This window comes from Leptonychotes weddellii, chromosome 8, assembly GCF_054177405.1.
Source record: "Leptonychotes weddellii isolate Sample4059 chromosome 8, ASM5417740v2, whole genome shotgun sequence".
NCBI classification, from domain to species: domain Eukaryota; kingdom Metazoa; phylum Chordata; class Mammalia; order Carnivora; family Phocidae; genus Leptonychotes; species Leptonychotes weddellii.
The window spans coordinates 51,006,135-51,029,740 of NC_138376.1; the positions used below are offsets into that span (position 1 = coordinate 51,006,135).

Genomic DNA, 23,606 nt, shown 5'->3' on the forward strand with positions numbered 1-23,606 from the left:
TTTTTTTTTTTTAAGATTTTATTTATTTACTTGAGAGAGAGAATGAGAGAGAGAGAGCACATGAGAGGGGGTAGGGTCAGAGGGCGAAGCAGACTCCCTGCCGAGCAGGGAGCCCGATGCGGGACTCGATCCCGGGACTCCAGGATCATGACCTGAGCCGAAGGCAGTCGCTTAACCAACTGAGCCACCCAGGCGCCCCAGGGGACTTCTCTTTTAAAGAAGGAATAAACAGGACTAGATAGAGCCTGACGCAGGGAAGAGGGGGAAAGGGGGCATGGACGGGGGCACAGTGACATGATAGATCAGAGAATGTTTTATCCTGAGGTGAGCCTATTAGGAGAAGCTATGTGCTGATTCAGGTGGAGGGTGGGTCAAAGTTCAGGGTCTCAGGGAAGGGGAGAAGTTTGGCTAAACTTTGATCAAATCAGATTACTGGGCAGTTTGTTTCCATTGGTTAGTGGAGACAAAACAGTTTAGCTAATTTTATGAGGCAAAGATTGGGAATTTAGAGGGTCTTTACCTGGCCTTGTCATAGGTAAACTATTTTCCAGGATCTCAGGGTTTGTGTGAAGTTCAAAATTGTTGGTAAATAGAGAAAAATTAAAAAACAAAAAACACCCCAATTAGTCTACTATATGTACGGCAACAAAAATTTCACAGAAGCTTCTCCTACTTGGCGATGGGCAGAATTCTACATGATTCCTGCCTTTTGCTGTACACGCTTTGTACCTTGCGAATGAGCAGGACTATTAATAGGATGGGATATCATACCCATGATGATATATTGTATGCAAAAGAGATCTTACAGATGTAAGATCTTTTCCCTTCAGCAGAAAGAATGCAGAAAACCTTTCCATCGATCATATTTTCATATAAGCAGACCCCTATCCATTTGCCTACTCTGCAGGGGCTAGGCAGCACAACATAAATATTCATTTAGTGCTGTAGGATTAAATTACAACTAGAAAATTGAGAACAGAATAAACTACTTGCTTCACCCAGCATTGAAAAGTCCCACCCTGAATTGCCATTGAGCCACCTGTACTGCTGAACTTCATTGACAAAATGAGTGGGAGATGGGGCGCCTGGGTGGCTCAGTCGGTTAAGTGACTGCCTTCGGCTCAGGTCATGATCCTGGAGTCCCTGGATCGAGCCCCGCATCGGGCTCCCTGCTCCGCGGGGAGTCTGCTTCTCCCTCTCCCACTCCCCTGCTTGTGTTCCCTCTCTCGCTGTGTCTCTCTCTGTCAAATAAATAAATCATAAAAAAAAAAAAAAAAGAAATACCATATCCTTGGGGTGCTTGGGTGGCTTAGTCATTAAGTGTCTGCCTTTGGCTCAGGTCTTGATGCCAGGGTCCTGGGATCGAGCCCCGCATGGGGCTCCCTGCTCCGCGGGAAGCCTGCTTCTCCCTCTCCCACTCCCCCTGCTTGTGTTCCCTTTCTCGCTGTCTCTCTCTCTGTCAAATAAATAAATAAAATCTTTAAAAAAAAAAAAAATGAGTGAGAGATGTTTTATAAGTTCTTGAGCATGGAGCTACCAAAACTGGGACACAAAGGGAGCTAGCTGGGTAGGGCAGAACTGGTTGAGTGTGGGTTCTTCAAAACTTTCTTCTCAGGCTGTGTGTCTCTAAGCAAGTTCTGAATTTCTCTGTGCCTCCCATTCCCCATTTGCAAAGTAGGAACAATGATACTATACTCTCAGGAGGTTATAAGAATAAATGAGATACTGCATTTCAAAATATACTACAAAGCTATAGTAATCAAAACAGTACAGTCCTGATATAAAAATAGACACATAGATCAATAGAACACGATAGAGAGCCCAGAAATAAACCCATGCTTCTATGGCTAATTAATCTATGACAAAGAAGACAAGGAAATACAATGAAAGAAAAATAATCCCTTAATAAATGATGCTGGGAAAACTGGATAGCTATATGCAAAAGAATGAAACTCAACCACTTTCTCACACCATGCACAAAAATAAACCCCAAATGGATTAAAGATCTAGATATGAGACCTGAAAACATAAAACTCCTAGAAGAAGACATGGACAGTAAATTCTTGGACACTGGGCTTAGCAGTATTTTTTTGGATCTGTCTCCTTAGACAAGGGAAACAAAAACAAAATGAAACAATTGGGCGTACGCCAAAATAAGAAGCTTATGCACAGCAAAGGAAACCAGCAACAAAACAAAAAGGCAACCTACTGAATGGGTGAAAATATTTGTAAATAATCTATCCATTAGGGGGTTAACATCCAAAATATATAAAAAACTTATACAACTCAACACCAAAAAAACAAACATTCCAACTAAAAAATGGACAGAGGACCTGGGTAGACATTTTTGCAAAGTCATCCAGATGGCCAACAGACACATGAAAAGGTGCTCAACATCACTTATCATCAGGGAAATGCAAATCAAAACCACAACGAGACATCCCCTAATGCCTGACAGCATGGCTAATATCAAAAAGACAAGAAATAACAAGTGTTGGCAAGGATGTGGAGAAAATAGAACCTTCATACAATGTTGGTAGAAATGTAAACTGGTGCAGCCACTATGGAAAACAGGATGGAGGTTCCTTAAAAAGTTAAAAATAGAACTACCATATGATCCAGTACTGGGTATTTATCCAAAGAAAACAAAAACACTAATTTGAAAATATATATGCACCTCTATGTTCACTACAGCATCATTTACAATAGCCAAGATATGGAAGCAACCTAAGTGTCTATCACTAAATGAATGGATAAAGAAGATTTTATTTAGCCATAAAAAGAATGAGATCTTGCCACTTCAACAACATGGAGGACCTAGAGGCTTTATTCTAAATGAAGTAAGTTAGAGAAAGACAAATGCCATATGATTTCACTTATATGTGGAACCTAAAAAACACAAAAACAAAAACCCAAAACACCCCCAAAAAACCACCACCACCACCAACAACAAATGGACAAACAAAACAAAAACAGACTCATAAATACAGAGAATTGGTGGCTGCTAAACGGAGGGGTGTCAGGAGATGGATGAAATAGGCAAAGGGGATTAAGAAGTATCAACTTCCAGTTATAAAATAAATAAGTCCCAGAGTGAAAGATACGGCATACGGAATACAGCGAATAATACTGTATTAACATTATATGGTGACATATGGTAACTCATTTATCATGGTGAGCATTGCACAATGGATAGCATTGTCTAATCACTATGTTGTACACCTGCAACTAATACACTATTATGTCAACTATACTTTAATAAAAATTAAAAAAATAAAAAATAATTTAAAAAAGAATAAGTGAGAAATTCTGTTTCCACATATAATAATTGTATTGCTTAACTGGCATAAAGACTACCAGTTATATTTATACAAAGAAGGATTATAAGGAAATGATAAATGATTTTAGTTTTGTTTTTGCAGTTTTATTAAATTTTCTGCCTTGACTTGAATGTGCCCTTAATTTAAAATCTCCGATGCTTTGTTACTGTTTGTGCTGGTGGTGGTCTTGGTTATTTTGACTGGTTGCTTTTGGATTTTTGTTTTTTAATTCCAGGAGACTTATAAAGAAAAAGGTTTTAGAGTTAGAGGTTTACTTTTCAAACAATTTCACTTGTAAAATCCTGCTTTTTACAGAAAAAAGAGGGTGCCCTTTGTTTAGAGGCAGTAACGAGACAACCAAAGAATCTGTCAGGTTGATGAGGGGACTTATAATCTGAGGAAAAAATAGAACAAGTCTTACGCTAGAACAGACTGGATTTGAATACCTTGGCTATTAAGGCAAAGTAGACATAATTGCTCTTATAACTGCAATTTTGATCGACTTAAGAGTACAAAGTAAAACTTGAAGGAAAGTTTTTCCATAGAGACCAGAAAAATATTTACCCTTAACTTTTTTTTTTTTAAAGATTTTATTTATTTATTTGACAGAGAGAGAGACAGCGAGAGCAAGAACACAAGCAGGGGGAGTGGGAGAGGGAGAAGCAGGCTTCCCGCGGAGCAGGGAGCCCAATGCGGGGCTCGATCCCAGGACCCTGGGACCATGACCCGAGCCGAAGGCAGACGCTTAACGACTGAGCCACCCAGGCACCCCACCCTTAGCTTTTATTCAAGTTTGCTAATCATGCTGTTCTTTTTCCCTGGGGGGGTGGGGGGTGGGTAAGACAGTAACTGAGGAAAGCCTTTTCAAATGAATTTGTGGGTTCTGATCTAGTTTTCATTGGCTGTATTAGCTTTGCTGTTCAATTAAATTAAAAAAGTTATTTGTGCATTTAATTTTCCAAATGAACATAGGAGCAATTATGGGTTTTTTTTTAATTTGTTTTTTGTTTTGTTTTGTTTTTGTTTTTAAGTAGGCTCCATGGAACTCAGGACCCTGAGATCAAGACCTGAGCTGAGATCAGGAATCAGACGCTTAACTGACTGAGCCATCCAGGCACCTTGAACATAGGAGCAATTATATAGATGTTAAATAATAGAAAAATTTTTGGGTTTTGCCTTTGGTACTAAATTATAGCTACCACCAGCTGGTCCTTGTTTGGCCATCAAAAGTGTAGGAAACACTGCTTGTTGAAGGTTAGATCTATGGTCTTAAAATGAGCACAGAAATCCATTTGTCATTGATGAGTTCTCCCTTAATTAATCAGAGAACAGCAAGATTTAATGCACAAGAGAGTTTGGAGATTAAAAATGGCCAGCATCATATATCTTCTTTGGATATCCAGATGTGTGAAGGGGAAAAAACAACAACAACAACAACAGAGGGACAAAGGAGGAGGAAGGAAAGAAGCAAGGACCTATTCCTTGGGAAATTTTCTGTTTTAGCCATACAGCACCCTTGCTCCTCCTAATGGGAACACTATCAGGGCTTAACCTGAGAGAGTATTCATAACATCACACTCTCCATTTGTACTCAGGATGAATCTATGCCTATGTACTATATCTGTGATTAGAAAAAGGGAATCCAGTGTTACTTCATAAGCAATGGAAATATTTATGAGCCTTGGTGTCAAAGCCTATTTGCATGTGTGTGTGACAATATGTACGATATTCTGGCCACAGAAGTTCCAATCCCAGGCATTTCATTCCAGCGGGTTTTTTTGTTTTTTTTTGTTTTTTGGCCACAGATGAGATATGGGTGTAGGCAGGCAGAATAATCTACTGGGGATGACAAAACCCTGATCACAACTTATAATGCCTGGGTTTATTGTCTATGCAGGAAACTTTAGTTATTATTATGCAGTTTTAGAGTACTTCATAATTGAATTTCAGATTAAAATCCTTGTGGAAATGATTCATCATCTTACTGAACAAAATTTCCCTTTTGTTTTTCTTTTCTTTCTTACAGTTCTTCAGTTTCTACCTATCTATATTTTATTACATTACCCACTGCTATAAACTCATGCTCCCAGTTCATTTTTCAGCTGTTTCATTAACTTGATATTTACTCCTTATTCAGATTCCCTAATAAAAATGCTAATTATGATCATATCTAAGAGTGACTGCTGAGGCACCCCACCAGCTCCTTCCTAACTCCAACTGGACCTACTCACATTTATCATCAGGCTTTGGTTTGTCAGCCAGATTGCAATATTCCCAACTGCTCTTCTTCAAGCCTGCTAAACCCAGTTTGGGAAATCAATCCAATTCACAAGATACTCCATCAATTATTCTAGCAAACCTCAGAAGCAGAGCCACATTCTATTTACTAATGGAATACCATTGAGAAAGAATAAAACCTGAAGATGAAATCGAATTTATTCCTACCTGTTCTCATAATCACTTTACTTATCACTCCTATATGTACAGGTTTTCTATGATCATCTCTCCTAATATTGAAGTCTCCAAGTTTATCTACCTTTCAGGAAGCTGCAAATAGCAATTCCTGCTGCACAGAATTCTTGCCTTTTATAATCTCCAATCCTGATTCACAAAATGTGTTAAAACATGGATCTGATCTCTTGACACTATTTTAATATTCTTGAGCATTGTTATTTTTCTAAAAGCTATTTTGACAAATTCTTTCCTACTCTAAAATTAAAAAAATGTTTTTGTTAATGGATTTGAGGAGCACAACTCACTTACTTTTAAAAAGTCTTCATGTTCACTACACAATCTTTGCCTTATTAGAAACTTTTCTTCTTTCAAATTTTACTTCAGTCATCCAGGTATTACATTATCCATTTCATTCTTTAAAAATATGTTCTATTTTGGGGCGCCTGGGTGGCTCAGTCGTTAAGCGTCTGCCTTTGGCTCAGGTCATGATCCCAGGGTCCTGGGATCGAGCCCCGCATGGGGCTCCCTCCTCCGCGGGAAGCCTGCTTCTCCCTCTCCCACTCCCCCTGCTTGTGTTCCCTCTCTAGCTGTCTCTCTCTCTCTGTCAAATAAATAAAATCTTAATATATATATATATATATATATGTTCTATTTTGCCTGATACTTAGACCCTGGAAAAACAATTCACTGTGCCACAAAGGAAAGAAAACCATGGAAATATTTTAATGTAATTAGCTTAAACAATTAGGAGCCCTTGTGGAAAACCCTTGTCTTGTTAAAATTGGAGTGTCTCTACTTTTCTTACAATGTTCAGAACCACGCCACCATTTTTTTTTTTTCCAAATTGCCTTATTTCCCTCTGATACCCAGAGACAAACAATTCTATCCCTACAATTCTGCCAATAGACTCACTCTGAATGTCAGTTTTGGTCTACATCAGCTGTAGGCCACACGTGTACCAGCTCTATTAATGCAACCAAGTCTTTTGGATTGTGCTGCCATCAAAATGATGTGTTGTTCAACCCACAGTTACATATAAAATAGTTCAGAAGAATTTTGCTGCCAGAAGTTGAGAAGCAGCTCTGGTTTTCCCCACAGGACTCTTGTCTCCTCTTATCTAAGTTTTGAGCACGTAATTCCAACCCAGGACCATCCTCACCTTGCAAGAATTCTAGTTACCACAGCTCAGTTAAATAACAGCAGGTCCCCAACAGCACAGTTCAAATTTCAGTTACCATGTTATACCAACTGTGAGTACAAACAAAGGTAAATAACAGATGTGCTTCATCATCAGTGACCAATCAGCTCACTTCTTTCAAAGTCTGTCGGTGATTGGTTACTGCATATCCCCGTTCAGGTCACTGATAAAAAAGGGCCCGTTTGTGGTGCCTCCTTGTTTCCCAGTTTTAAATCCATGCGACTTATTATAAAAATAGGTCATCAAAGAGGGAATTGGCCAACAAAAATGAAAGTGCAGCAAAGAAACCAAAAGTGGTAACACGGGGAGAGAGATTTGAATGGAACTCAAACGGAGTCTTCGCTGACTGTGGGGTTGTTGACGCTGCTGCCACTGGGGAGGCTGTAGGGAGCCAGGGGACACAGTGAAGGTGAAGCTGAAGCTGGGGGGCATACATGAGGAAAGTGGTTTTGAGGAAAAGGACAAGCATGTGCCAGAGGAAGTGAGGCTGGCAAAAACTTCTTACTAAAGGAATTCTTGGAGATACTTCACAACAGAGGGCAAAGGATAAAATGTTGAAAGCTGATCCAGACCTAGAAAGGAGTAGGACAATTGACCAAGGCATGGAAGCATGCTCAGTTTGTAGTATAATTTATATGACAACAATAAGGCAAAAGCTGCTCAAACTACCCTTCATAATTTTTTTAAATGAAACCCTTTAATTATTAATGTTTGTAATATTTTAAATGGCACCATTAAATATGAGTTTTAGTATTTAAAGACATTTTCCTATATACTTAAAACCAACAATGAGAGAGTTTTTAATGTTTGGGCAACAATTTCTAATGGTCACAGATCATACATTTTTTTTTTTCATTTATTAGTAAGATCACGATGCCTGGTTTCAGGTTCCACAGCCATTTAATGCTCCTGCACTACTCTGCAAAGCAAAGACTACCTATAATAACAACAACCACAAAACTTTTCTAAAAGGGGTCTGTGGTTTCCCACTAGAGCTTTATTTCTAAACTGGGGAGAGAGAGGAAGGAACTTTACTCATTCACTGGGATTTGATTACTCTATAAACATTCAATTTTAATATTTCAGCATCATATAGCATATTCCCAGTTTAATTCTCCATATTTTTCCCCCAGAAGCTTAATCTAAATGCTGTGCAGGTTCTGATTTTCTTCCTTCCTGAACACAATTCAAGTAGCTTACACTTCTGATAACAGAGTTGTGTATTGTTCTCACATGAGTGCAGATGTCTACATCACCCGGGAAACCAAAGATGTGATTCTAAAAGGAGCTCTCGAGGGCTTACAATTGACTGAGTTGCAGTGGATGCTGGTGCTAAATTGCACTGAGAGCTCTATGTACACATGTTTGATCCCAACCATGGCTATGGAAAGACTGGAAGAGCTTTAGCCAACTTGAGGGGAAAAAGAGCTCACAGGGAATTGACGGAATATTTTTCTCAAATTTGCAGATTGTCTAAATTAAACTTGCCATTCAAAGTATGAACACAGATTGTCTCTTGCTTATTCAGACTCATAATGGCCCCAAAGAGCAAGTGATTGCCAAAGGGACAGAGTGACTAGAACAGAACATGAAGTTCCTATCCTACAATACTTTTTATTCCAAAGGATGTTATTTGAAACCTCAAATCCATTTGTTCCTACTGTCAACATTATACATGGTGGACATGCCAGCCTACAGAAACCTATTTAACCCAAAGTGCAACTCAACTGCAGTGCTAATTGTTACATGGCAATAACCCTTCTTTTCTCTAAAGATTATTTATTTATTCACATGCTTATGACAGGGAATATAACCAGAACATAGTGAGGATATAAAAAGTCTACAGAAACTATCTTTAACTTGTATCATTTGGATTAGGAAACCCAGATAAACAATTTAAAAATATCACTTATAATTCCATCACCCATAGAAAACAGCACTATTTTGATGCATATAATCTGAGACTTGTTTCTGTACAAACACATATGTATATGAATGTGTGTGATGTTAATTTTTAGCAAAAGTATAATTATACTATACATTTTAAAACCTGCTTTTCTTCACTTAACATATTACAGATATCATAGCAAGAAATATATACCTACAATATAATTGTAAATGGCTTTACTTGTTAAATAAATGAAGTATAACTTGACAAATGTCTTTATTTTGGGCAATTAGATTGTTTCTTTTTGTATTATAAATATACACATATCTGTGTCATTGAATATCTGTCTTCATATACTTGTATCTTTTGGATAATTTTTGACAATTAAAATATTAAGTCAAGGAGAATGCCATATTTAATGATTTTTATATATTGTTTCACAAAATGCCTTCTAGAAAAGTTGTATTATTTTGCATTCCAACCATACAGTGTATAAGCCCAGTTCTCCACATTACTGTCAACATGTTTTTGTAAACTATATAAGCCTGCTAATCTGATAAGCAAAAAATGTCATCTCCTTTGTTTTCAGCTACATCTCTTACTGCTACCGAGACTGAATGTTTTCCACATTTCCCGGCCATCTATATTTCTTCACTTACAAGGTTTTTTTACCTGTTTTTTGACATTTTTTCTATTCAAACTTTGATTCTATTAATAAATAAATAAAGTTATCTTTATATTAAAAATGGTAACACATATGTTAGAGATGCTTTTCCTGTTTGTATTTTAATTTGGGGGGTATTCATTTTATAATAAAATTATCTTAAGGTGAAGGTCATTCTCAACATGGTACCAAATGTATAAACTATTATTTTCTTTTTTTTTTAAGCTATTTTTTTAAAAAGAGAAAAATTTATAAACTACTGGGGCTACATCAAAATAAAAACCTTCCAAACAGTGAAGGAAACAATCAACAAACTAAAAGTCAACCTGTGGAATGGGAGAAGATATTTACGAATGGCATATCCCAATAAAGAATTAGTATCCAAACTATATAAAGAACTTATAAAACTCAATACCCAAAAAATGAATAATCCAATTAAAAAATGGGCAAAAGACATGACATTTTTCCAAAGAAGACTTATGGATGGCCAAGAGATACATGAAAAGATGCTCAACATCACTCATCATCAGGGAAATGCAAATCAAAACTACATTGAGAAATCACCTCACACCTGTCAGAATGACTAAAATAAAAAAAAAAAAAAACACACACAAGAAACAACAGGTGTTGGTGAGGATGTAGAGAAAAAATAATCCTCTTGCACTGTTGGTGGGAATGCAAACTGGTGCAGCCAATGTGGAAACAGTATGGAGTTGCCTCAAAAAGCTAAAAATCTTTAAAAAGAATTACCCCACAATCCAGCAATTGCACTACTGGGTATTTACCCAAAGAATACAAAAATGCTAATTCAAATAGATACATGCACTCCTATGTTTATAGCTTCATTATTTATAATGGCCAAATTATGGAAGCAGCCCAAGTGTCCATTGATTGATGAATGGATAAAGAAGATGTGGCATATGTGTGTGTGTATAATATAAATATAAATATATATATAGGAGTATTATAATATATATATAATAGAGTATTATTCAGCTATAAAAGAATGAAATCTTGCCATTTGCAAAGACATGGATGGAGCTACAGAGTATAATGTTAAGCAAAATAAGTCAGAAAAAGACAAATATCATGATTTCACTCATATGTGGAATTTAAGAAATAAAACAAATGAGCAAGGGGGAAAAGAGAGAGAGAGACAAACCAAGAAACAGACTCTTATTTATAGAGAACCGATGGTAATGAGAGGGGAGGGAGGTGGGGGAATGGGTTAAATAGGTGCCAGGGATTAAAAGGTGCACTTTTGTGATGAACACTGGGTAATGTATAGTACTGTTGATTCACTGTATTGTATACCTGAAAATAATATAACACTGTATGTTAACTAACTGGAATTAAAAAATTCCAAGAAGTGGAGAAAAATATTATGAAATAAATAATGTAAATATTAGCTATATTTTTAAATATTTTATGGCATTACTTTAAATATTTGACATTGTTGTATAAAAATTACATATTTTTACACTTAGATCATGTTCTCTGCTACAAAGTGTCAGGTTGAAGTCTAATTTATTTTTCCCCTTTCAAACAGTTGTTCCTATACCATTTATTAAAAACATACAGTTAAGTTTTATTTCAGATTTTTTTTAGATCTAGGATTTTTAGTTTTTTTAGACTTTCTATATCTTTCTTGAAATTTCTTATTTTTCCCCATTATTTCCATCTTTTTCTGTAGATTCCTTAACATTAATTATAGCTATTTTAAAGTCTGTGTCTGCTAATTCATGGTCTGAAATGATCTATTCTATTTCTATTAATTGTATTTTTCTCATGACTATAAATTATATTTTGTTTCTTCATATCTCTAGATTTTTATTGTATACTAAACATTGCAAGTGATACACTGTAGAACATTTTTTTTTAAGCCACAGCTATCTGAAGGGTAACCCCCTGCCCAGTAGAATGCAACTGAACCTAATACAGTATGTTTGTTTGGGTTTGTTTATGAGCTATTCTATCCTATTGATCTATTTACCCCCCATTTGGATTTCAATACAAAAGTCTATTATTTTCTTCTGAAGAGTATTGAGTTTTGTTCCAACAAACAATTAAATCAGTGGAGGATCACTTTGAGAGTGTGGAGGTATGGTTTCAGGCTTTGTTAAAGCAGGTCCAATTAGTGTATCCTTATACTTGAGACATGGTTTTTACTCCTAAGCTACGACCCTCCAGGTTCCATGGACAGTCCGAAGTATTTTCCAAATACCATTAAATCGGTAGGACTCAAACTGCAAACTCTACCTTCCCAGCATCCAGACAGCTGCTAAAAATCTCTGTGCAGCTCTGCTGTTTTCTCTGGGATAGGTAGGGACAGGATGGGCCATGGGGTGGCGGGTGGGAGATGGGTAGAGTCTTGTTCCGCACACATGCGTTCAAGATTCAGCCAAGGATTTAAGAGTTTATACACAGATTTTGGGGCTCCCCTTTGTGTCTCTCTCCTTTCTGGGATTTCCTCTAATTTTTAATTAAAATTCTTCTTTGTATAATAATTGCAGGAGAAGTAAGCAGATACAAATACTTTGAGCTGCTCATCTGCAAATGTCTTCCTTACTACTCCAATGAACAGTAGCTTTCCAGGGAATGTATTCTCTCTACCGAAACTTTGACATTTCTTCCTCATCTTCCAGCATTTAGTTTTGCTGAAGAGAAGTATGACAAGTGATTTTTGTCTTTTATAAGTTTTTCTGATTGGACACTTAAAGGAGTTCCCTTTTATTTTTGAAATTCAATTTGCTAGAATATGTCACTTTTTATTAACTTTGGTATTTTAGGGACTCTTTTTTCAACCCTCAGAAATAAGAAGTGTGTATGTATTTATTGTTATATTTTGTAGTTTGATTTTTTTTATTTGTGGCAGTGTTTCCCAAAACTTCCATATCATTAAAATCACTTAATGTTCTTATTTTTAAAAATAGATATACCTAAGTACAAACCCAGCACACTGGACTAGTAATTTTGAGGAGGGGACACAAGAAGCAGAAATTTTACATCAGTGTTCAGGAGGCTATTGCACTGAAACACATTTGGGAAACAGTTTTATGTATTTTTTATTATGACTATATATGATTTTCTGGATCTATCCTCCATTTCCTCTATACCCTATTCCTTTACTTTCTTCCTCTATGTTCTCTGATAGAAGAACAGCTCAAGAAACTAATATGCCGACCTACTTTTCTGTGGTATCTAACGTGGCTCAATGACTCAAATGTTTTTTCAAATTCAGTAATCATGAGTTACCAGAAATAAAGCTTTCCTAATTTCCAATTCTATTTGTATAAATGCGAGATCACCTTGAATCTTGCTGAATAGACACATTAGATTTTTTTTTTTTTTTAATTTGTCATTTTTCTTAAAGAAGTCAGTTCCATGAGGACCATCTTGTCTGATTTGTCTTCTCCCTTTGGACTACTGAATCATTTCATGTATACATTGATTTCATTATACTTATAAATCCAGAGACATGGACTTCTTCACTTGTTAGAGAGGATATGTTTGTGTCTTTATGCAGACCAAAAGGGAAAAGAAAAACAATGATACTTTCTATAATTTTGCCTGCATACTATGGTAATTATTCAATGAAATAACTTGCAAGGACACTTAACACTTTATTTGTAATGGATCTTCCTGTGAGGAGGAGGGCTGTATTCCCAGATAGCTTAGAGATGCCCTACAAATATCATTGAGAAAATACCCCTTATTGGGGATGGACGGAAACTGAGGTAGGAGCAAAACTTCTCAATGTATACCTTTTGATACTATTTTAATTTTTGAAATATATGAAAGTACTGTTCATTCAAAAAATGAATAAAATTAATGTAAAATAGTATACAAAGTTTAAAGGCACAAGGTAGGAGCAGTGGGTGCAGCCCTACCAAAAGTATTTGGTTTTTTTAAACAACAAAAATTATCTTCTTTAGCAATGGAATTGAGTGATCACTCAATTCTAGTTCGTTTAGGTCCTTTAGCCAAAAATCGGCTTTTAAATAAGAGACTCTGAAAATTCCCTTGAGATTTTCTCTAATATGTTTGCTCTTTATTAAAGTAACTATGCCCATTGGTATTTGTACTGCTCTGTTAAGAAGCCATTTAAGTTTCAGAAAAGCGACAAGGTTAGGCAAAGGAAAATCAGGGACCTTGATCAATACACTTAGAACAAGCGTACCAATTTCTAGTCCCATGTTTCCTAAAGAAAGAACTTTAATATATGTTTTATTATCACCCATGCCAAGTTTCACACATCATGATGGAATTTTCAAATAGTCATATATATTCTTAAAAAACAACCTTCCCCAGATGGTAGAGTGAAATACTGCTACATAAAGTCCTATCTTGCTTCCAAACTGTATAAATTAAAGAAATATTGATCTTAAAATCCTAGTATAGTAAATAATTGAAGCTTTAGCCTGCAATGCCGCTGGCATTGTTAGGAGTTTTGTCTTCATAATGCCCTCCCAAGCAAGCACTTAAATAGTCAAGCCCATTATCTCTTTATAGAGATCAACTTTGTCAACTTATCGACAGATTTCTTTAAGCACAGATCTCTTTCTTCAGTCTGCTTACTCGCTGTAGCATAGTGATGACAAAATGCACCATATTATCCGAACACTCATTTAAGGTAGCTATAAACATCTACCTACAAGATGAATGCAAAAGGGGCGAAATCTTCTTATCAACTCTTAGTTTTCTGTTATGCATATTAGTCTGAAGTAAAAAACTGAGTATTCATTGGAGAAATGGCAGGACATGAATTCACTGATATTATTTGCCATAATACCAACACCACCAATATTTCTCCTCTGACAAATTGAAAATAGTCTTCATTTTATAATATATTGTTTAAGAAGATGATATTTTAAACAAAAAAAGTTGCAACATAGGCAGTAGAATTCTGCAGGAGAAAAAGTGTTAGCTGCTTCTTATGAAAATATTTGCAGATTTAAGTTGAAATCACTTATTAGTAAAAGTAATAGAAGTATATTGATGAATATAAGGTGTGAGCATTATTTCACATTATCTAGCATGAAGAAAAAAATAGTTCTTTTGGTGACAGAAGCTTCTCAGGGTTTTTTGTTTGTTTTTTGTTCGTTTGTTTTTTCCTTAGAAAAAGCATAGGACTGGAAAAAAGGAGGCCAAAGCAAACTGCCCAGCAGGTGTCTGGCATATAGCAACTTAGTAAGTGTTCACTGAATCAAAATCAGAATTGGGTTCTGAATCCATCACTTACCACTTTGTGATCTTGGATATTTTGCTTCTCTATCACACAGCTATCTCATCTAATATAACAGAATATTCCTCGCAGAATAAAATGTTACAGCATACATAAACATTTGAATTGTTTAAAAGGAGCATATTATCACAACATTTGACTATCTGCTTCACTTAGAAATTGTCTTATTTTGAGATATCAGAACCATGTTGGAACAAGCCTAATACTCAGCTATTTGCTCAAATTTACATGCTTGTGTGGACAAAACATTAACATAATTGATAGGATTCCATCATTTGGCATTATTAGATAGACTAAAAACAAGCTGAATTCTGCAATTTTCTGTTTATTCAATGATCTGAAGCTCCAGCAACAAAGAGTTTCCACAGTCCCATTCAGCCTTCCTTGTACTTGAGCAGAATATTAGAAGTAGAATGGGGGGCTAGTGTTTCTGCTAGGATCTAACCCTGGAGAGCATTCTCTGTATCCCATACCCACAAAACTGAGTCTCCCTTCTTTATTCAGTGCTCCCTCCTAGTTTGTCTTGGTTTTCTAAGTATTTTCCAGATCCCATCCACTGCTGCAATCAATACTTACCCTGAGTCCCGGTTTTCTTGATTGGGGTCCTGATGTCCTGCCTAGTTCTTACTGGTATCCTCCTAGCAAAATTCAGGCTCAATACTCTCTACTCATCTTCCCCTATTCTATATCCAGTCATGCACAGGCATTGGCTGGAGACTTGATTCAGCCTGAACTAACCTGAGAGCTATCTCATTACCACCTGACTATTAATTGATCCAATAATTACCCCAAACTCACTTTCAGCTGTTGGCCCTGAGTCTACCTCACTGATAAAATTGTAGCAATTAGAGGAGCACTTCCAGATCTCTACCTGCATCTATACCTATATGTTGTGCCTTCTTGCCTGTTACTAGAGATGAACTCTCTCTACTTCCATCTAAAACCAATCCATCCACATGAATAATGGATTCTATCTCTTTTTTACTACTCAAGGACATCTTTCTAGTAATTCTCTTCTGTCTGTAACACATCAAGAAACGTTCTCTGCTATTAACATATAAATGCACAGTAATGTCTCCCATACTTAAAAGTTCCTTTCTCTATTGTTGCCGGGTAACACTGTATTGCTTTACTTTCCTAGAGCAAAATTCCTTGAAAGTATTGTCTACACTGTCTCAATTGCCCTCCTCCCATTCTTCCTTAAACTATTAAATGTGTCTTTTATGCTGAACTTCACCCAAACTATTCTTACCTGGGTCACCTATAACATCCACATTGCCAATTATTTCTCAATCCTCATCCACCTTTGCCTATGGACAGTATTTGATAGGGGAGAGCCCTTCTTGATACACCTGGCAACTCTACTCTTCTAGTGTAAGAATCATCCTTCACCTGGGATGAGAAAAATCCAGGAAATCCCTTGGCTCTGCCCTCAAAATATATCCAAAATCTGAGAACATCCACCACCACGCATTGCCAACCCAACTAGAGCCATCATTATCTCCCTTTTGATTTATTTTAAAGATTTTATTTATTTATTTGAGAGAGAGCACAAGCGGGGAGAGGGGGAGCAGACTCCCTGCTGAGCAGGGAGCCTGACTCTGCTGATCCCAGGACCCCGAGATCTTGACCTGAGCCAAAGGCAGACGCTTAACCCATTGAGCCACCCAGGCACCCCTCTCTTTTGGATTATTGCAATGATCTTCTAACTGGTCTTCCGGTTTCCATCCTTGCCACATTACAATCTCTTTTCAACATGTCAGCTAAGGCAATCTCTTTAAAATGTAAATCATTTACATTTATATGCCCCTCCTTCAAAATCTTGCAATGGCTTCAATCTCATTCAAAATAAAACCAAAGCTTTAAATTACTTACAGGGACCTACAGGATATGATCACCAGTCCTCTCCCCTGAGACATTCCCCTCATTTGTTCTGCTCCAGGACACAGGTCTTTTTGTTTTCTCAAACATACTGCCAAAAGAACCCTTCTCCCTTTATGGTACTGTGCCCCTCTCATTGCTCATTTATGCCAAGTTTTCTGTGGGTGTATCTGCTTGGAGGAACCTAAAGATGTACAGAATCCCAGCTGCAAGGGAGTCCCAAAGTGTAATGTGTAGAAGGCTATTTCTGTAATATAAGAAGGCCATATAGAAGATGGATGAAATGATGCTGAGTAGGGCAATCTAGTTTCTATGTTATAGCAATGAATAACTAGAGTTTATTGGGGAGAAAGGGTAGTGGAAATCATAATTTACTTTGCAACAGTGCATGAAAATAAAGAGGCTGCCTTTGGGTATGAAATCAACAAAATAGCATACTTACATTGAAAACAATAACATTAATTATACATGATAATTTGAATAGTATAAGAGATACATCTTATGTAAACTATTCAGGAGGATGCCAGATTTAATAGGTCCTTTATAAGTATGTACTCTGTCTCATTGTCACAATTTACAGAAGTGATATATAAAATTTCCATTTCAAAATCTAACAGAATTTTAAGAACCTTCTCTGGTGAAATTTTTAAATAAATGTGCTTACTTCTGGTATAAAATAAAGAGATACATAATGACTGGCTCAATACCACAGGCATAACCATAGATAAATTCCAAGAACTTGGTATCTGTTTATAAGACCATTTTGATTCTGTTTTAAATTAAAAGATGTGGTTATTTGAAATAAAGTACAAGAAGAGCATATTAAATGAAAGTGGGCAACATACATTAGTCATCTTTTCATGGCAAGTTTTATAGTTCAATAATTCTGAAATCCAACGGTAACATCAAAGTACCGACTTGGTATTACTTTCTGCTATTGCCGCATTTCTTCCAGACCACCTCGCTAGTCCTTTCAGATCCATTCAATCACTGATGAAACTGCCAACCCAGCTCAAAAAATGCTTTACTATTGGATTATTTCCAGGATTTTTGTGGCACCTTTTTGGAAACAGGTTTGCTACTCTATCCAGTTTCCCCTACACATTCCAGACTATCATCATTCACAATGCTCTACTTCAGATTTATTTCCAATATTCTTTTTCCTGGGACTAGAAAAATAATATAAATAATTTCCTCATTGTTTTCTATGGGACAGGATGGTAGTTCCTTTTGCTGTACTTTCTTACTAAATTACTATTTTATACATTTTATAGTTTCCTAAACATAGTTAATTAAGTGAATACATATTGGTATTGATAATGGGGTAATGAAGATTGCTTTGATGGCTTCACTGAAGAAGATAGTAAGCAAATAAAAACGATAAATTCATCTCAAGATTGGCCTCAGTCTAACAAGTAATGCTCCAACAAGCTTTCTCCCTTTTCACCTGGTGACAGTAGCGACTGTTGGTTGTTAAAGAAAGCAGTTGACAAATATTCTGCATTTACTAAATGAGAAGAATATTTTGGAAAATAAGAGATTCAAATAGTAATAATTTTTGTTGTAAGTTATAAATATATAAAACATACCATTGGACTTTAATATCTTAGTGCTAATTAGCAGTACAACATCTAGGAGATGGAGCAACCCCAGCTGAGGCATTAGTCTTTGCCTGAGTGTAGCTTATAATTTATTGTGAGAGACAGACTGTAATCAAATAATAAATAAATATAAATTACTTCAAAGTACTTCAAAGGGCAGAACATGCTTATAACTGGGGGCTTTGACTGAGTAAGACTAGTGAGGGAAATTTCAAGTAACACTTGAGCTTGGATACAAAAGACCAGTTGGAATTAATCAGGTACAAAGGGAAGGTAAGAGGGGTTTAGGCAGAAGATACAGCAAACGAAAAACCCTTGGGGTGGGAAGAGCATATCAAGTAGTAGACATTGAGAGAAGATCAGTGTGAATGTAGAGAAAGGGGGCACATGTGAAGGGGCCAGACTATGCAATGGCTTATTAAAGAGATTGGTTTTTATCCTAAGAAAAACTAGAAAATTATTTGAAGATTTGTATGTAGGTGGGTAACAGCTGCATTAAAAACACAAACACACTGGCTGTAGCAAGGGGAAATAAACTGCAGGAAGGCATGGAGAAAGGTTCAAACATAAACACTGCTGATAATACCACACTTTATATAGAGAGAAGATGTGGGCGAAATAAGATATTTAACACTTCCTAAAGTAGGTTTCATGACACCAATGCAAAATGTCCATAGGGCCAAGTATTCCATGATCCAATAATTTTGGGAAATGCTGCTTGCTATTGCCCCCTCTTGGAGATCTGCAGCAAATGTAGCTTATTAAAGACATACTGTGAAAGAATACAGCTAGAAAACAAAGCATGTTTAACTTGGTGAAACCCATAATAGCTTGACTGACTCTAACCTTAAAATTTACTACACACAAAACACAGATATGGATATAGACTACCTCCTATAGATAGAGGCTATCTCCTCAAAAGACACAGAACAGGATTTTAGTAGATGACACTAACTTTTCACATTGCTACTACAGAAAAATATTTTCCCCTTAAGTTTTTAAGAATAATATTGGAGATAAAACAAGAATATAATTTATACCATTAGACTATTGCAACTATACAAACATGAAATAATTTTAGGAGTATTAAAAAAACAGTGAATAATGGAGATAGGTTTACTTCTAAGGAACTGTTGTGTGGAAAAAAGTAATTTAAATATATACATTTTAAAATGATAAAAATTATTACATACCTCTAAAAATATGAAATGTGTTTGAGCAGTAGCAAGTTTCCAAGCTAACCTTGATGATCCGTGATTCTTTTTTTTTCAAGTTCAGAGAGAATTTAATATCCTGAAAATAGAAAGTGTTTACATAGGCATTAGGTTTCACACTTAAGACTTCGTAGCTTTAGAAAGAATTAGAACACAGTATTTCTCCAATCCTAATAATCAGCATCCAAAACAAATAGGAGTTCATGTTTAAAATGTGAATATCTAAACCCACCACAAACAGTAATCAGTAATATTTTTAATTTTTAGATGACTTTTTGTTATGGTATTTTTTTTCTCAAATTTTTATTTAAACTCTAGTTCATTAACATATAGTGTAATATTGGTTTCAGAATAAAATTTAGTGATTCATCACCTACATATAACACCCAGTGCTCAACACAACAAGTGCCCTCCTGAATACCCATCCCCCATTTAGCCCATCCCCCTCCCTCTCCCCTCCATCAACCCTCTGTTTGTTCTCTACAGTTAAGAGTCTCTGTTTGTTTTCCTCTTTTTTTCTCCTTTCCCCTATATTCACCTGTTTTGTTTCTTCAATTCCACATGAGTGAAATCAAGGTATTTGTCTTTCTCTGAATGACTTATTTCCCTTAGCATAATACACTCTAGTTCCATCTACATGGTTGCAAATGGCAAGATTTGATTCTTTTTGATGGCTGAGTAATATTCTGGTGTGTGTGTGTGTGTGTGTGTGTGTGTGTGTGTGTGTATACCCATTCATCAGTTGATGGATACTTGAGCTGTTTCCATAATTTGGCTATTGTTGATAATCACACTTCCTGCTATTTATGCCCTTGTTTAATACTCTCCTATGCTGAATCATGCTACTTTTGACCAAGAGAATGTAGTGGGAGTGAATTTCAAGGTGAGGTAATAAAGAACACTACAACTTCCACTTTGGGTGTTTGGGTTCTTGGATTGCTTACTCTGGGTGAAGTCAGCCACTATGCCATTAGGACGTTCAAGCTACCCATTAGAGAGACCCAGGTGGAAGAAGCTGAGGTCTCTGAGACCAATAGCCACCATCAAATTGCCAGCCAACTGAGTGAGCCACCTTACAGCAGATCCTCCAGCCTAAAGCATGCTTTGAGATGACCACAGCTGCTTGACAGACCCCAAGGGAGAACTGCCTGGTTGAATCCTTTCCAAATCTGTGGCCTACAGAAACCATGAAAGATAATACAAGATTGTGATTTTAAACCACTAAATTTAGGGGAATTTTTAAAAGCAGCAATAGGTAACTAGCATACAGAGTTCTTTTAGAAAACAAAATTGTTCTGATACTTTGTCAAGAGCTGTATATTATCAATTAAGCATTAATGTATGTGAAAGCATTTTACTTGCCTTCCAAATTAGGTTATACTATTCTCTTCAGGAAGAAAGCTCCAAGGATATCACCTGCTAATCTGTAGGCGGGGATTCGCGGTGGAGAGAATTCAAGATTTCATGATATAGGGGCGACTGGGTGGCTCAGCTGATTAAAGATCTGCCTTCGGTGTCATAAGGCTCCTTGCTCAGCGGGGAGTCTGCTTCTCCCTCTCCCTCTGACGACCACCCCTTTTATTTATTTAAATAAATAAAATCTTAGAAAAAAAAGATTTCATGATATAACATCCCAGATGCTAATGTATAACCCTTCTTCTTTAGTAGAAGCAAATTGTCACAGAAGTAGGTCTTTAAAAGACTGTCAAATCTTGAATAGGATAAACCTTCTCTGGTGATGAATATGATATAAAGGCTTTGAAAACTGTGTTAGCCACTGCGAATGAAGTGAAATTTTTCACAAGGTGAACAGAATGAATCTCACACTTTGCAAGGTCTTTCCCTTAATAGCATCCACCAAACTCTTTCCATTCCTATTTTCTATATAGCCTACTCAATTAGGGATAATAGGGGCCTGAGAAAGAATATAATTCATTTCCACAATCCCAACTCTTCATTTTATCTCAACCTTGTTCCTCACTGCTTACCTTATGCTTCCAACAGAGAAAAACGCATCCTGGGTTTTTTTTTTTTTTTTATCCTCTTTCTTCCCCACTCCCAACCACTTGAGTAAGTCTTATTTGAGTAAGAGCATTGCTCCAAATCCGAAACACTTGGAGGAAAATGTGACAAGGCACAGCTACAGACAATCTGTAAGTAAAACGAACCTCTGGAGAAGTAAGATTTGACTACTTTTCAGTATATTCACTTTTATTTATTTTAAAATCATCTTGACTAAGAAACTCTGTGAAAATTCTATATTCTTTGGAATTGTTAAGTACAAAGTCTTATGTTTTTATTTATAAAAAAGATATTCAACTTCCTGTTCCCACTCTGACATGTAAAAAGCTTGGAAGTAGTGACTCTGATTCTTACACTAAGAAAAAAGCTGAACAAACTGGAAATCAAGGACTTTTCTTGGATCCATTACAGAGCTAAAGTCACAGCGCAAAAGGCTACAAATCTGGAGAGATAAGGTGAATACAGAGAATCACATAAGAGATCTGTTGGAGTAGAAGCTGCTGGACCCATAAACTGGTAGAAACACTTAAACGGTAATTTTAGTGAATTGCTGGAGGCTGAGCCTGGACTAATTTGAGAGTGAGAACACTGGAGAGGGTGCAGTCTTGGGGGGGCACAGCTTTAAATGTTTTGCTCCCAGGAACTCCACCAGGTTCTCACAGTGAAGATCCAAGAAAAGCCCCCTCACAGTTGTAGCAGGGGGAGGAGAAAAGTAACCATTTTGAAATGTGTCCTGAGTTTTTCTCCATGACAAAGGGAAAAGACTTTATAAAATCCTCATCTCCCTTGGGAAAAGTGTAATTATCCAACTCCACTCCCTTCTAGCCTTCCTGTCTCACCTAAGGGGAGGAGGGAGAAAAGGGTGAAGAGATACTTGTGAAGGTCACAGTCCAGGGATACAGGTCTACTGAAAGACTGAGTTTTAATTACAACATTATGGAAACTTTCCCTTGCCCTACACCTTACCGCCACCTCAACAGAGCTCCAGGAATACCAGTGGAAGGAGCTACAAAAAAGCTCCTATTTAAGAGGAGTTATTGGGGAAATAAGAGACAAAAGCAGGTGGGGGAGGAGCAAAAACAATGATACTAGAGGAAGCTGAAGCTCTTGACCCCTACAGCTACAGCAAACATTAAACAAAATCCAGCTCCTAACCACATTAGTGTAAAGCCTCATAGTTAAACCTTATATATCTCAGTTTCTATTACCTATACATCATACTTGACTTTAAATAAAAATTTACAATGCATGTTGGGGTGGCTGAGTGTCCCAGTTGGTTAAGCCTTCCACTCTTATATTCGGCTCAGGTCCTGGTCCCATGCAAAGTGAGATCAGGCCCCCCCTCAGGCTCCGTGCTCAGTAGGGAGTTTATTTGAAGATTCTCTCCCTCTGACCCTCCACCCATTCATACTGCATGTGCCCCTGCTCTGTCCCTCAAATAAATAAATAAATAAATAAATCTTTTTTTAAAAACAGTTACAATGCATGCTAAAAGGCAAGGAAAAACTATTTGAAGAGACAAAGCATCAGTACCAGATTCAGGACACAGATTTTGGAATTATCAGATACGGAATTTAAAATCATGATGATTAATATGTTCAGGACTCTACTAAAAAAGTAGACAACAGGCAAGAACAGATAGGTAATGTAAGTAGAGAGATGAAAACTCTAAGAAAGAATCAGAAGGAACCACTACAAATCAGAAATACACTAACAGAAATGCAGAATGCTTTGATAGGCTCATCAGTACATTGGACATGGAAAAGGAAAGAATCTGTGAGCTTGAAAATATGTCAATAGAAACTTCCAAACCTGAAAATCAAAGATAAAATAGAATGAAGGAAAAAAAAAACAGAATATCCAAGAACTGTGGAACAATTTCAAAGGTGTAAAATATACTTAGTTGAAATTTCAAAAGGAAAAGACAGGGGTGCCTGGGTGGCTAAGTAGGTAAGCACTTGCCTTGGACTCAGGTCATGATACAGGGGTCCTTGGATTGAGCCCGTGTCCAGCTCCCTGCTCAGCCAGAGCCTGCTTCTTCTTCTTCCCCTGCTTGTGCTCTCTCTCCCTCTCTCTCTCTCTGTCAAATAAACAAATAAAATCTTAGAAAAAAAAAAGG

General features: G+C 36.7%; 1 long non-coding RNA gene across 1 annotated transcript in view; it reads right to left on the reverse strand.

Annotated features, from left to right (window-relative positions):
• The window catches only part of LOC145723025 (uncharacterized), a 63,074-nt gene extending 41,498 nt beyond the window's left edge, over nucleotides 1–21,576 (reverse strand). Inside the window, exons 1-2 of the long non-coding RNA XR_014147739.1 lie at nucleotides 21,454–21,576; nucleotides 19,445–19,544 (exon numbers count right to left, since the gene is read on the reverse strand). This is a non-coding gene — a long non-coding RNA (uncharacterized LOC145723025). The remainder of the gene's footprint in view (nucleotides 1–19,444; nucleotides 19,545–21,453) is intronic.
• Between the last annotated feature and the right edge of the window lie 2,030 nt (nucleotides 21,577–23,606).